The following is a 15,565-nucleotide window of genomic DNA, read 5'->3' as shown; positions in this document are numbered from 1 at the left end:
TTTAAAGCCTTGAAATTAAGAAGGAGTCTTCTGATTTCAGATAACAGGACTGACACTCCCATTTAGGATGAAGACAAATAGCTTTTGCAAGGAGGGCTCCAGTACTTATATAACAGTAGCTCACTGAAAACCAGGGCTTGCAAATCAGGAGCCACCTTCCGGAATGTGCACTTCCCAACTTCTCCTTGATCCAAGAAATTTCCTCTGCCCTTCTCTTCCCAGTATTAACCATGGTTTTGCATGACACTAAAACAAACCATGGCTAATGCAGCCTTCTGAGTTTGTGCACATACTGGAGTTGCCAAAGTGGGGGGGGGGGGAAATGGCTGTTTCTCTAGCATTTTTCCCTTTTCTCACTGGGTGGTAAAAGTTAATCTCATGCCATTTTGGGAGTTTCGTACTTGTCCCTGCCCCAGGTCATTGCCTTATGACATCATGAGGCCCCTAATTTATGACATCACCAGGGTTTGCCTCAGAAATCTCAGGCTTGAGATACATCTGACCTGGCAACTTACTAATTACCAAAATTGATGCTTTTGGTTGATTGATACACAACATGACAACAAATTTTTCCCCTTCCTATTACAACCAAGTGTTATTGCAGCTAGAGCCTTCATGTCTTGGACTTCCACAGGCTTGGGAAGTACATATTGTTATAATCAACATTTGTCACTCAACGTCAACTGTTTCCAAAAACAAAAGCAAGTGCTGGCCCGATGGTCAGCGTAATTAAAACAAGACAAGAATTTGTTCTGTGGGAGAGTTCCCAACATTACTCAATCACATCTGCTTGCAAAAACATTAGGACCTTCAGATGGTGTACCGAAATGAAGGCGTTTTTGAAAGGAAACACTTACAGACTGGTTAGCCACAATACTGCTCCATTGGTGGCCAAGAGTTGCTGCCTGAAAAGTGCTGAACAAAATAATAGGATTGCACTATAATAAAGTGATATTAAACTAAAACTTTTAAATGCAAACCACGTCACGTGGTTAGATTGCAAAAATGCAAATAATCGATATGATCACAGGAGACCTTAGGACAGTGGTTCTCAAACTTTTAAGCACTGGGACTCACTTTTTAGAATGACAATCTGTTGGGACCCACCAGAAGTGATGTCATTAACATGGAAGTTATATCATGACTAGAAGTGACATCATCAAATTGGGCTTCAAACCTAAGTCGTGATCAGTCAAAGGTCCTATTACGCTGCGCACTTGTGCTGTTATTTTGTGTAGCTCGGAATTCAAACATTGCAGCTTGGAAGTCAGAGCAAAACACAGACATGGATCCTTCTCCAACCTCACAGCCTTCACCTCTTTCCAGCATCCCATCTTCCCACCTATTCAAGGCAAAGCACCATGCCTCTTTCCCATGAGAAACCTGCCCTGCCCTGCCCTGCCCAACAGCTCAGTATCTTGAATTTTCAGCTCTGTATTTTCAATGGTGGCTGAGCTACATGCTATGCAACCCGGCTCATGACCCACCTAGTGGGTCCCAACCCACTGTTTGAGAAACGCTGCTTCCAGGCATTATATAAGGTGCACCCATATGAGGCCCTGGGATAACAGCTAGCCTTTCTTCCTTTCTGCTTTCCTTTGGATATATTTGCTTCTTCAAGAAACCGCATATTGAGCCTCAATATTGGATCATCTTGCTCAGCACTGTCTGCTGAGATCTTCAGATAGGATTCAGGCACTGAGATGCCACAGGTTGAAACTGGGACCTTCTTCATGCAAAGCATTCACGGGCAGCATCAGGGTTGGCCAGGTGAGATGTTGGCTGAGTGCCAACCCTTCAACCCCCAGTAATGGTAGCAATGATGGTTTGAGTCGGGCCCAGAGTCTCAAAGCTAAATCTCAATCTCAAGGGCTATACTATACTAACTATAATCTCAGTCCGCAAACCCTGATGCCTAACTTTAAGGGCCTGAATCCAAAGGTGATTGTCTGCTAGCAGACAACTCTTCCATTAGTGGAAAGACGCAGTTGCATCATGGAAGAGCAAAAGAAAAGTGAACCCCAAATCCAAACGAGTTCTGACTTTGCCTAAACTCTTTCCGAGAACTTTAGTGGTCCAGCTTACATGCTAGAGCTCATATTTTCTTTATTTTCTCATATTGTACCATAACTTCTATTAGCACTTGCAGTGGTGATGTGAGGCAAGTCAGGTGAGGCAATGTGATGTCGACCAAGTCAGGCAGTGGTTCCTGGGGCCTGGTGATGTCACAGAGCAGGATGGCACCTCCTGTGACAATGCTGTCACCCCATCCTCCAGTGCATACACAGGCCCTCGCCTTCAAAAACAGCTACAATTGGAGCCATACAGAGCTGAGGGTGGGTGGGAGCATGGGTTTCAGTGTTCACCATGTGCGTGCAGTAAGTGCTGTCGCCCCCCCCCCCCCTTGGTGGAGATGACGGAAACCACCACTCCTGTACAAGGGAGTCATGTATCCCTGGCCCTGCCGTAGCTAAGCCACTGAAGTCAGGCACTGGTCAAGAGCCTATGTCCATCAGGGGATCCCTGAACCCTCAGAATTGGGGACAGTGCTAGTGCCCAGTCTGCCAACAGAAGCTAGGCATGGATGCTATGGGAGAGCAACCAACAGCACTAAGTACTTGTATAAGAGTTCACAGAACAACTCTCACATTTCCCCCCTTTGCTCATGGTTCTCTGGATAAGAACATAAGAACATAAGAACAGCCCCACTGGATCAGGCCATAGGCCCATCTAGTCCAGCTTCCTGTATCTCACAGCGGCCTACCAAATGCCCCAGGGAGCACACCAGATAACAAGAGACCTCATCCTGGTGCCCTCCCTTGCATCTGGCATTCTGACATAACCCATTTCTAAAATCAGGAGGTTGCGCATACACATCATGGCTTGTACCCCATAATGGATTTTTCCTCCAGAAACTTGTCCAATCCCCTTTTAAAGGCATCCAGGCTAGACGCCAGCACCACATCCTGTGGCAAGGAGTTCCACAGACCGACCACACGCTGAGTAAAGAAATATTTTCTTTTGTCTGTCCTAACCCGCCCAACACTCAATTTTAGTGGATGTCCCCTGGTTCTGGTATTATGTGAGAGTGTAAAGAGCATCTCCCTATCCACTCTGTCCATCCCCTGCATAATTTTGTATGTCTCAATCATGTCCCCCCTCAAGCGTCTCTTTTCTAGGCTGAAGAGGCCCAAACACCATAGACTTTCCTCATAAGGAAGGTGCCCCAGCCCAGTAATCATATTAGTCGCTCTCTTTTGCACCTTTTCCATTTCCACTATGTCTTTTTTGAGATGCGGCAACCAGAACTGGACACAATACTCCAGGTGTGGCCTTACCATGGATTTGTACAACGGCATTATAATACTAGCCGTTTTGTTCTCAATACCCTTCCTAATGATCCCAAGCATAGAATTGGCCTTCTTCACTGCCACCGCACATTGGGTCGACACTCTCATCGACCTGTCCACCACCACCCCAAGATCTCTCTCCTGATCTGTCACAGACAGCTCAGAACCCATCAGCCTATATCTAAAGTTTTGATTTTTTGCCCCAATGTGCATGACTTTACACTTACTGACATTGAAGCGCATCTGCCATTTTGCTGCCCATTCTGCCAGTCTGGAGAGATCCTTCTGGAGCTCCTCACAATCACTTCTGGTCTTCACCACTCGGAAAAGTTTGGTGTCGTCTGCAAACTTAGCCACCTCACTGCTCAACCCTGTCTCCAGGTCATTTATGAAGAGGTTGAAAAGCACCGGTCCCAGGACAGATCCTTGGGGCACACCGCTTTTCACCTCTCTCCATTGTGAAAATTGCCCATTGACACCCACTCTCTGCTTCCTGGCCTCCAACCAGTTCTCAATCCATGAGAGGACCTGTCCTCTAATTCCCTGACTGTGGAGTTTTTTCAGTAGTCTTTGGTGAGGGACCGTGTCAAATGTCTTCTGAAAGTCCAGATATATAATGTCCACGGGTTCTCCCGCATCCACATGCCTGTTGACCTTTTCAAAGAATTCTATAAGGTTCGTGAGGCAAGACTTACCCTTACAGAAGCCATGCTGACTCTCCCTCAGCAAGGCCTGTTCGTCTATGTGTTTTGAGATCCTATCTTTGATGAGGCATTCCACCATCTTACCCGGTATGGATGTTAGGCTGACCGGCCCATAGTTTCCCGGGTCCCCCCTCTTTCCCTTTTTAAAAATAGGCGTGACATTTGCTATCCTCCAATCTTCTGGCACCATGGCCATTTTGAGGGACAAGTTGCATACCTTAGTCAAGAGGTCTGCAACTTCATTCTTCAATTCCTTAATAACCCTTCGGTGGATGCCATCAGGGCCTGGTGACTTATTGATCTTTAATTTATCAATGAGGTCTGAAACATCTTCTCTTTTAACCTCTATCTGACTTAACTCCTCGGTCAGGAGGGGCCGTTCGGGCAGCGGTATCTGCCCGAGGTCTTCTGCCGTGAAGACAGATGCAAAGAACTCATTTAATTTCTCTGCCATCTCTAAGTCTCCTTTTATCTCCCCTTTCCCTCCCTCACCATCCAGAGGGCCAACCGCTTCTCTGGCGGGTTTCCTGCTTCTAACATATTTGAAGAAGCTTTTATTATTCCCCTTAATGTTGCTGGCCATGCATTCCTCATAGTCTCGCTTGGCCTCCAGTATCACCTTCTTACATTTCTTTTGCCACAGTTTATGTTCCTTTTTATTCTCCTCATTAGGGCAAGACTTCCATTTATGGAAGGAAGCTTCCTTGCCCTTCACAGTCTCTCCAACTTGGCTGGTTATCCATGCGGGCACCCTCCTGGATTTAGTGGAAACCTTCTTTCTTTGCGGTATACACCTCTGCTGGGCCTCTATTACTGTTGTTTTAAGCAGCCTCCATGCACTCTGGAGAGATGGGACTCTTTTTACCCTCCCTTTCAACCTCCTTCTAACCAGCCTCCTCATTTGAGGGAAGTCCGCCCATCGGAAGTCAAGAGTTTTTGTTAGAGATTTGCCTGGTATTCTTCCCCCAACGTGCACGTCAAAACGGATTACAGCATGATCACTGTTCCCCAATGGCTCAGTAACGTTTACATCTCTAACCAGGTCCTGCGTACCGCACAATATTAAATCCAGTGTCACCTGCCCTGGATATTAAATCCAGAGTCACCTGTCCGTGACTAGCTGATCTAAGCCACAGTCATTTAGCACGTCAAGAAATCCGGTTTCCTTATCGTGACCAGAACACAAATTGACCCAGTCAAAATGAGGATAATTGAAGTCCCCCATGATTACAACCTTGTCCCTCCTTGTCACCTCCCTGATCTGTTTCCTCATTTCAAGGTCCCCATCCGATTTCTGGTCTGGAGGACGATAGCACGCCCCCAGTATTACATCGCTGCACAAGCCTGGTAATTTAACACTTCTTGGATACAAGCCATTGACTTGGAAGCAAGTCCTACAGATATAAAGTAATGATGTAAAAGATCACAGCTGATGGCTAAAGAAACATTTGTGTTTGAAACTTAAAGCTGATTTACTGTTGACAGAACCTGTTATGCAATTGTCCCATTGCCTCTTTGGAATAGTCCTATTTAATTTCATGAGCTTTCCTTCAAAACAAGTGGTTTACATATTATAGCCTTAATTTACATTAAGTACAGATGAGAGAATTCCTTTATATGCCCTCTAAGCAATTCTTTCTGCAAAGCATAGGTAGAAACCTAATGAATAACACTGACAATGAAGGAGGGCAAACAATTCCCTGGATTGAAATTATCTTTGAAAGAGATCACCATTACTCACACTTCCTATTGTCTTCAAAGAGAGAAAAAACCAAGACATAATATACCATATAAAGCGGCATTGTCATAAATCCAGTTTAAATTGGGTTGTGGTGGGTTTTTTGTTTTTTTTTAACAGAACGGTTAACACACACTGGTAATTTTTAAAAGGTAGAAAAGGTTGACAAAAGGTTCTTGGAATTAGTCAAAATAATTGATACCTGTTGTGGCATTTATGGCTGGAAGCCTGTCATTGCCTGGCTTGTGCTGTCAGCAACTATGAAGAAGGAAAGTGTTCACAAAAAGAGGCTGTAGATCTTGCCCTTCTAAACAGGGACTTGGAAGAACATCTGCACTGCCGGCATTGATGAGAACATCATTAACTTTCTTTGAACACATCGGAGAAGTAGACTGAATTAGTCTGTCAAATCCTTTTACTCTGTTCTTTCCATAAAACGAATCCAGACGTGTAATGGGGGGGGGGCAGAACAAAAGAGCAAATATGGTTTAGCAGAAACACCCTGTAATCACACAATGACAATATGCTTAGAAACCCAATGTTGGGAGACTTCCTAAAGAGGGTCGCTTCATATTTGGAGACTTCTTCCTGAAAACAAAATTCATGCAGAAAAAGTATCATTGATTTGGGATGTGTGCATTGCAGCTTCCATCAGTCCTACTGGGCCATGTCTCTTTTGCAAGCACAACCTGTTTCTGTACATTTGCTATTCATAACTGATGGGTTCATTTTTTTTTTTAATTGTTGGAAAGCACCAACTGTAACATCTGAACCATCTCTGAGAGCAGATCAAAATAAGCCATGTTGTAAGCAAAAAATGTAGGAACATAGAAAATGTGATGATCAGAGCTGGCACACAATAGCACAGAGCTGTGTCAGAGCTTAGCCAAGCAGACAATGGCTGAATGTTCATCTCCATGAGAGCTTCCATCAAGCCAGACCGACTCTAAACACTCAATACCAGTAGCAGTGGTAGTACCCAATGTGCCATCAGTGGATAGTGGGTGCATGAGAACCCAACCCCTAGCAACATAGCACAAGCACAGGCAGGAATTGAGGATTAGATATTTTCTACATGTTCAATAAAATTAAAATTTTAAGCCTGTCCTACATTTCCATGGCACTTTCAGGCTCAAAGTGCTTCCATATGCATCCTTACAACCTGTGAGATTTGTTGTTGCTTTCCCCAATTTTACAGATAGGATATTATGACAGAAATTTCAGCTTGACGATGGAATCCATAGCTAGGGTAAACACAGAGATATGATGTCCAAACAGAACATTCTTTAGATTCCATCTATTAGTCCAGGGGTGTCCAAAGTTTTTGGCAGGAGGCCCACATCATTGCTCTGACACTGCTTTGGGGGCCGGGGAAAGAGAGAATTAATTTACATTTAAAATTTGAATAAATTTACATGAGTTTACATAAATGAATATATTAAAAATGAACTTATATGAATGAATGAAGGTCTTGCAATAGCTCAAGGACTATAAAAGGCCTTGCACAAAGCAAGGCTAGCCTTTCCTTTGCTGCCACTGCTGCATCACAGATATGAAGCAGCAAGCAGTGGAGGAAGCCCTCATCCCACAGCTCATGCAAAGTGGTCAAACAGTTGCCTTCACGCTGAGAGCGGTTGTGTTGGGCCAGTGTGGGCTGCAACAAATCTCTGGAGGGCCAGCAGCTCATTGGAGACTGGGGACTCCCTGAGGGCCACATTGAGAGGTCTCGAGGGCCGCATGTGGCCCCAGGGCCGGAGTTTGGGCACCCCTGTATTAGACTATAGTGTTTTTTGAGTCAATCTGTGGTGGAAGAGAAGGAAAGGAGGGCAGAATGAACACAATCCTTGGTGGTTAATGATGAACCTTTCTCCACTGTTCTCTTCGTTTCCTCTTCATACTGGTTAGGCTGGGAGTCTTGTCACTGTAGTTTTTTCACTACCACCACCCAAAGCTAGGAAGTTCAACCTTGAGAAAGTCCCTCTTCCACAGTAATATGGAGCCCCTAGAAATGATGGTTCCCATTAGAAGACAAATGTGATGGCCTTGGATGTGTGGCAGATCCACACCCTTCAAAGAGAACTTAGATCAGAGAGGTAAAACAGTAAAAAACTATGAGTTATTAAAGTGTTGAGGGAACAAAATAATTGAAGGACACAAACTGCAAAGGGACCAAAGCAAGGCATATCAAAACAAGCAGGTATATTCCACAAAGGAAGGGTGGTGTGCAAAGGGTTGGCATAGAGATTAAAAAGCAAGTGGAAATATAAAACAAATTCCCCTGGTGCATTTAACTGAACATAATCCCTATTATACAATTCCAAGTTCTGATCCATAAACCCACAGTGCAACAAGATGTGTGGGGCTGTCCCTTTTGCAATCTATTGCATCTCCAGCAATAGATTGGGAAAAGTACCCAAGCAAACTTGAGCATGACCTTACAAACCCTTACAAAACCTGTCATCAGCCTATCCAGTTGGATGGTTCATGTCCACCTGGACCTCTCTACCTGACTCATGTCCTGTTAGATGGAGCCTGGATGCTGAACCAGTTGTTACATGCCAATCACAATAGGAGGCCTAGATGGGATTTGTTGTATTGTGCAGGGAAGCCAGTCAGGAAAACAAGCAACACACAAAAAGACCTCTCTGCTCTGCCATTCAGCCTCATTGCAATGGCACTGAATTCAGAGAGTCTCGGGAATATGGCTACCACAGCAAGATGACTCGGCAGCTTTTTTGAAGGTCAAAACATCTCAGAAGCCTTTGGGTGGTGGCAGGTGTAGGCTGAAAGGTTCCAAAAATGGGCAAGTGACAGGGTCATCACCTTTACCACACACAAAAATGGTTGGCAACCTTCAGCCTTGAAAGACTATGGTATAAGCCTACAACACCTGGTATTCCCAAGCGGTCTCCCATCCAAGTACTAACCAGGCCTGACCCTGCTTAGCTTCCAAGATTAGGCATGTGCAGGGTAACAGTTGCTGTCAGGGGCACCCTTTACCACAAAACCGTTTCTATTTTCCAAAAAAGTGCAACATTTGATGTCATGGAGCCATATTATTACCTGTAGTAGGCTCCTCTCTTCTGGGTGTTGTTACCAGAAGTCTGGTCATATGATGAGGCTGCCATTGGGAGGTCCCATTAAGTCATTTCACGAAGCAAGCAGGTGCTTCCTGTTAACATTCTGTTAGTTTCCCTTTAGCATGCAGGCTGCTTGCCTGCATGTTCAGTTCTTCAGTTAAGAATGTTAAACATGAAACACCTGCGCTCCAAGCACTACTTCCCAAAAACAAAGGTACTGTAATTGGCATGCGGGATCCCCCTGAATCCACAGATAAGCAAAACTGCAGATACTGGATTCGTAGATATGGAGGATACCTGCGGTTACAAAACCATGTATTTTAGTGACTGTGAAATGATTTAGTAACAATATTAATTTTATTTTTACCTTATCGTGGATCCCCCTTAGCTGTAGGGCCCAAGTGGAAGCATTTGGTGCAATTGGCTTAAGTCATTTTTGCCCAACATTGCATATATGCAGAATGGTTGGCAACCTTTAGTCTCGAAAGACTATGGTATAAGCCTACAGCACCTGGTATTCCCAGGTGGTCTCCCATCCAAGTACTAACCAGGCCTGACCCTGCTTAGCTTCTGAGATCAGACGAGATCAGGCATGTGCAGGGTAACAGTTGCTGCAGCAACAGGGATCAAATGTGTACACCTGTGGGCTGGGCAGAAATAGGTTAAAGCTGGCCCTGCGAGCAATTTATGCAGGTGGCAAGCTGATCACAGCTGCCATGTACTTTCCTCCATTCCTACCTTTCCTAGTAATCCACAGTTCAAATGTGATTTAAATGTCGGTTTGCCCCAGCTCCTCTCACTGGAGTCAGAAACTTATTCAAGACAAAATGAGGTCATGTTCAACATTATAGGTGCTATAATCTAACATAATTAGAAGTTCTTTGCCTCACTTTGTGTCACCTTAACTGTGATCTTTCAAAGCTGGGAAAAATTGAGTTTGTAATGTTCTTCTACATTTCAAACTATTTTTCCCCTAATCATAGAAGCTAAGGGAAGGATATGAACATTTAAGTTGTCATCTGATGTTCAAAAATGGATTTCTCTCGCCGCTCTTTCCCCATCTCCTCATCACACACCCTGCTTGTTTGATTAAGGCTATTACTGAATTTACCCCCATTAGACTCTAGAGAATGAGTTTTCAAAAGGACTCTACAACTGAACTGAATTTCTTTGAAATATAGTTTGCTTGATCTCCATTCCCAAGATGTACATTCCCAAGAAGACATTTACAGATGTCAGGAATAAGGAGGCTGTGGCAACCGAGAGAGAGAGAGAGAGAGAGAGAGAGAGAGAGAGAGAAATTATGCTATTTGCATTCAGTTGTGCTGTTTTAGCTGTTGAGTGACAGGGATGTCAAGTGATGTCAAAGGACAAGACTGACAACAGTTTTGCATTACAAATGGGTATTCTTGTTAAAAACCTTTATACTGTATATCATTTTGGACAAACAATATTCAGGAAGTAGTTTAAATAACAAAAGATATTTTAAAATATGGTTTCTTCTCCAGAGGGGCTTGCAAAAAATAAGGGAAGCACCACAGCAAACAACTTCTGAACAAGATGATATCCTGAGATAAATAGGAACAGTTGCTCTCCCCACCACCACCACCATACCACACATAAGAGAAGCAGCAGCACCACTAATTCAGAGTGAACTTGTGAGGAAGTCAGACCCTGGCTCCCTAGAGCATCCTAGTGATAGAGAACGAGGTCAACAGGAAGCTAACAGATGAGTTAAAACACTGTGAGGAAAAGGTACGAACAGGCATTTCTTTAGTGGTGTTTTATTATTTAGTTGGTTTAAACAAGGGCACAGTAAAGAAAAAGGCATTGATTGTCAGGATTTGAAACCTAGGGAGTTAATTCTGCCAAAATGAACAGCTTTTCAGTTCTACTGCAGCAGTTGTGGTTTGATTGGGGGCAATAAAAACTTAATCGAAAACTCAGACCAATATGAAATGGGAAAGCTAGCAGAGAGGTATAAATGATAAAGGGGTAACAGTGCAAACTTAGCTAGATGAACACAGTATCAACTTAAGAGAAGGCTTAGCCTTCAGTTGAAACTTAGTCTAGAGCCTTATAGACTATATCAGTGTTTCTCAAGGTTTGCCTTCCACTGTACCATTTCACCTAAACATGGTCAACCTATTTGAAGTACCACTGGAAGTCACTTCTGGATTGGGAGGCCAGATGCAACATGACAAACACCAGTAAGATGCTCAGGTGGACAGGAGGGCTTTTTAGAATGTGGAAAAGCATACTTTGGAGCTTTGCCTTGCCGAGCCGAGCCTTCTACTGCTGTTTGCTACATCATGTTCCAGGTCTCGCTGCCAGGCAGCAGGTGTCCAGGGGTCCTGCGAGTACCACCAGACACCACCTCAAGTACCACTGGTGGTACTTGTACCACTGGTTGAGAAACACTGATCTATATTGCTAACTAAAGTTTTGCTCTCAGTTCAGTTTTTCAGTTTAAAAAAGGACAGAAAATGGGTTAATCGTAGGCCAACTAAAAGTAAGGCAGACATTTTCATTCCCAGGGGTGAGATTGCCTTAATTCCCTCTTTGATCAGCATCTGTTATCTACTCTCCTGAGAAAATCACCTTTTCCAAGTGCTACTGCTACATTGAATTAGCACTGAGTACAATCAGGTGTAGCCTAGAGCGGAGCCACATGCCCTTCTTTTAAACAAAGCCTCATATTCTAATCGGCCTCAGGAGGGACATGGAGACAGGTAGTTAGGGATATAGCTCTCTAGGGATGAGGGAACTCTGACAGTCATGGACCTCCCTTTCACTTGATGGGGCAAATGCCCTGGGCATGGAGCCTTGCGCACCTTTAGGACCCCGCGGAAGCCTCTCTGAGGCTCCTGACGGGATCAGAAACTGTGCTTCCAGTTTGCCGGAAGCACATTTTAAAGTCCTAGGGAACCTTCAGGAGGCTTCCCCAAAGCGTCCTGGAGTCGCACGAGTCACCGTCCGCTCCAGGTAATGGGGGGGGGGCTTATTTATGCATGGGCATCATCGCAGACCTCTGCCCCAGGACACGGGGCTGGAAATATCCGCTACTTCTTTGACAACAAGAAAGCAGTAAGGTAAATGGAGACCAAAACATCACATCAATGTTGGTCAGCAGGTCAAGGAGGCCAGGGCACTGGCACCGTCTTCCCCTCAAAACCAACCTTCCTCAAATAAAATATTTACATAAATACATACAAAATCTTAGCTTTCCTAGTTAGCAAACTATAAAAAAAAAACCCAAAGACTAAACAAAAAACTATTTGAGAAGGCAGAAAGCCAGCAAAGGGGTGGATGCATTCTAATGTATTGCATACAGTACCATGTATGTGTATGTGTGTAAGTGTACAGACTAGGTGCAGGGGCATAAGTTGTGGGTTTGCCCTCTGTGCAGTGAGCGCCAGGCTCTCAAGGAACAAGTCAAGAAAGCCAAGGTACCTGGAGAAATTGTGAGAGTAAGAAAGGTGTCTAGATAAGAATTGGAAGGATTTGAGTGAATCCGTTAGCGTTGTCATAGAGAGTGAGAATCTTATGGAAGGAGTATTTCATTGTGAGGAAGAAGGAAATGGTCCTTTAGGAGGGACCCCTTATTTGCATGTGAACCCATATCATCTTGTGCAAAGAAAAGTATTCTAGGAGGCAGAGGGTCACTTGCAGTGGGTGAATCATAAAGAGGTGGATCTGTGACTGGAATATAGGCCATATGGTTCTTGTGTGACCAGTGTGAAAGTAGTTGGACATCACATGTCATCTAGACTGGCTGGTAGATAGTGTCATGGAGGAGACCATGGTAGTGCAACATGCTGTCACCAATGGCATTGGCAATGGGAGCCAAGTATAGGTTGCTAGGTAGAATGCTGAAGGCCAGAACTTTCATGATAGCAGCTTTGAGAATGCTGCCTTTTCCATATATAGGGTCAGCTTATCCCCCCCCCCGAAGCAATTTATCCAGTCCCTGTTATAATTGGGCCCTTTCAGTTTGCTAATTGGGCTCTCTCATAACATGAAAATATCAACAAGATCTGCACATTTTCTCTTCTGTCATTTGCAGCTAATGAGTCTCTATGTGACAACAAAGTGCTTATTTCTGGCCATCATCTGCTTAATGATGTCACTTCCTGCCTAACGATGTCATGTCTAGTCCTCAGCAGGCAGCATGAATGCTAACTTCGGTCCTCTATATGAAACAAGTTTGACATCCCTGTGATAGAGGTTTCCTTCTTATTATTTGAATGTATTATCATCAGTGGGGAAAAAAAGTGGAACTGATAAACCAGTGGTATTCAAACTGGGGCATTGTGATGCCCCAGCCTGTAGGTCCTGGCCTCTGCCCCCTTAAGGGGTGGGCGCAGCCAGGAGACAGGGGAAGGCAGCGGTATGATCCGCAGGATTGCACCACTCAGGGGGGCTGCAGGGGCTTGGGTGCACTTGCCTCCTGCGCAACCTTTGGCAGGGCTCCCCTGGTCAGGAAAAGTGAAAGTGGAGCGATCGCGCCCCGCTCCGCAAAACCAGAAACAGAGCATGATTGCTCCGCTTTCCCTTCTGACGGGGCTGCAGGGACTGGGGTGCACCCTCCAGTCCCTGCAGCAGCCGTCCCTGTGTGCGGGGAGCCCTGCGCAAATGCCTGCAGGGCTCCCCAGGTCAGGGAAAGGGAGAGTGGGGCGATTGCACTCTGCTTCCACTTTTGCCTTACCTTGTCCTTACCTTGAGAAGGACTCTGTGACTGCCTTCCCACCATAGGATGCAGCATACATCCCATTGGCACAACTGCACCGGCACTGGAAAATTGGATAGGATTGGGTCCTAAGAGAGCAAGAGAATGTATAAAATGTGTTAGCTGTTAACTCCAAAGAGAGATTAAAAAGAAACAATAGCCACCCTTTGGAACCAGAAGGCATCTCAAGGCTTTAAGAACTCACCGTTCATCTGAATCCACATGATAGGAAACATCTTTGGAGTTTGGCACAAATAAAGTTATTCTCTGGGTGTTTTACACAACATCATACTTGATATTTAAGGCTTTGAGAGGAGAGGTTAAAGGAATACTGACAAATGGCTCCCTGTGCCATTTGGAATGAACATAAAGATGTCTCCTGGCATCACTGCAGAGGAGATTTCCAGGTCTCCATATGGTTGCGCTCCTGGCTGGAGTCTGCAAAGGACAGATGCACAACATATGGAAAATTATATTTAAAAAAAAAAAAAAAGATAAAGCAGAACGCTCCAGGAATCGCTGATAGTGCTATGCAAATGAGCTGCTCCGCTTTGAGAAATGTGAAGCCGAAACCCTCCAATTTTAAAATTTGTTTTAGAATAATAATGGTTGCTTGCTGGGAAAAAAAAAAGCATAGCCAGAATCTGCTGCTTTGCATAGATTGGTCCATAAAGCGATAGAAAGAGAGCGGGAAAGAGTGTGGCTTGTGCTTTTATTTCCCCTCACCCAGTTGCAATGGAAGGAATGTAGATTGCATTTTCCATTCAAAGGAAATTAAACCTTCATTTAGGAACAGTATTGAATGGTCACAAGGAGGGAATGTCGTTTCTGTATTGCCCCTTGATGATGAGCCTGGATTTGAAGAGTGCACTTGACGGCAAAAAAAAAAAAAAAAAGGGACCTCCAGCCAGTAAAAAATAGAGAAATGGAAATAGAGAAATGGTGACCTTCCCAAGTTAGTTACTGGCATGCCTCATCTTCTGCAGTCCTCCAGCCCAGGTACTGTTTGTGCAGTGAACCGCAGCTCTTTTGGAACAGCTGTGGATTTCAAGTGATTCCTAACCATTTCAGAAATGCAAAACTAATTACAATTATGACAGGATTTCATGGGCTCTTGCCTGGTAGGTGCTTAACAACGTTTGTGAACGGCTGAATTCCATCAATTTACAAAAAAGGATTAGAAGGAAAGCTGCTGTGCATTGCTGATCAGTTTCCTATACGGTTAATTAAAAGTGCATCCAGGCCGGCAGTTTTTCATCTAAAACAGCAGTTTAGAAGAGGAGGTAGTACTGTCTGCAACATATCCCATGATGACTTGTCACTGTTAACATGGCACTTCCTGGTCTTGGGCATAACGGATCTTGCATTGCAATGCAGTCCTGTATATGGTTACTCACAGGTGGGTAAGATGTGCTGGGAGGAAGCTTTCCAGAAAAGGGTCTCTGATCCATAAATTGGGCCTGGTTAGGTTAAAAAAAATCCATTTTTTTTTCTTCAGAATAAGTGAAGTGCTGTATTGTCATGCAACACTGTTCTAATTTAGTTTGAGCATGGTTTGGTCACTAACAATGAATGCTGATTAATAGACTATTTCAGAGGTTCCCAAACTGGGGCGTCACAATGCCCCAGCCAGGGAAGCTCTGTAGCTGCCCCCTTAATGGGCAGGGCCATAGTGGGGACAATAGCAAAGCAGTGGGGACAATCGCACTGCTGTTAGGGAGGGAAGGGTTTTGTATCACTTTCCGACAGCTGTTTGGAGGTTCTGGGGAGGCTGTGACTCTCTCTGCATCCCTTCCAGCAACTTTAGGGCACAATGCTGAGCACATCTTAGGCCAGCGCAAGTCTCTCTGGGTAAGGGGAAGGGTTTCCCCTTGCTTCGAGCTGAGCCTCAAACAGCCCCAAACTTGTGCTAGATATAGCACAAGCCCACTGGCCTACCTGTTCCTGTGCAAGAATTGGGTTGC

The 15,565-nt window shown here is 44.6% G+C and overlaps 1 pseudogene; it reads right to left on the bottom strand.

Moving 5' to 3' along the window:
• Positions 1 to 9,371: 9,371 nt before the first annotated feature.
• Positions 9,372 to 9,491, bottom strand: LOC136654789 (5S ribosomal RNA; annotated as a pseudogene).
• Between the last annotated feature and the right edge of the window lie 6,074 nt (positions 9,492 to 15,565).

The sequence above is a fragment of the Tiliqua scincoides genome, chromosome 5 (genome assembly GCF_035046505.1).
Source record: "Tiliqua scincoides isolate rTilSci1 chromosome 5, rTilSci1.hap2, whole genome shotgun sequence".
Taxonomy (NCBI): domain Eukaryota; kingdom Metazoa; phylum Chordata; class Lepidosauria; order Squamata; family Scincidae; genus Tiliqua; species Tiliqua scincoides.
Note: the sequence above shows the minus strand (reverse complement) of the source record. Positions and strands in the feature narration are given on the sequence as shown.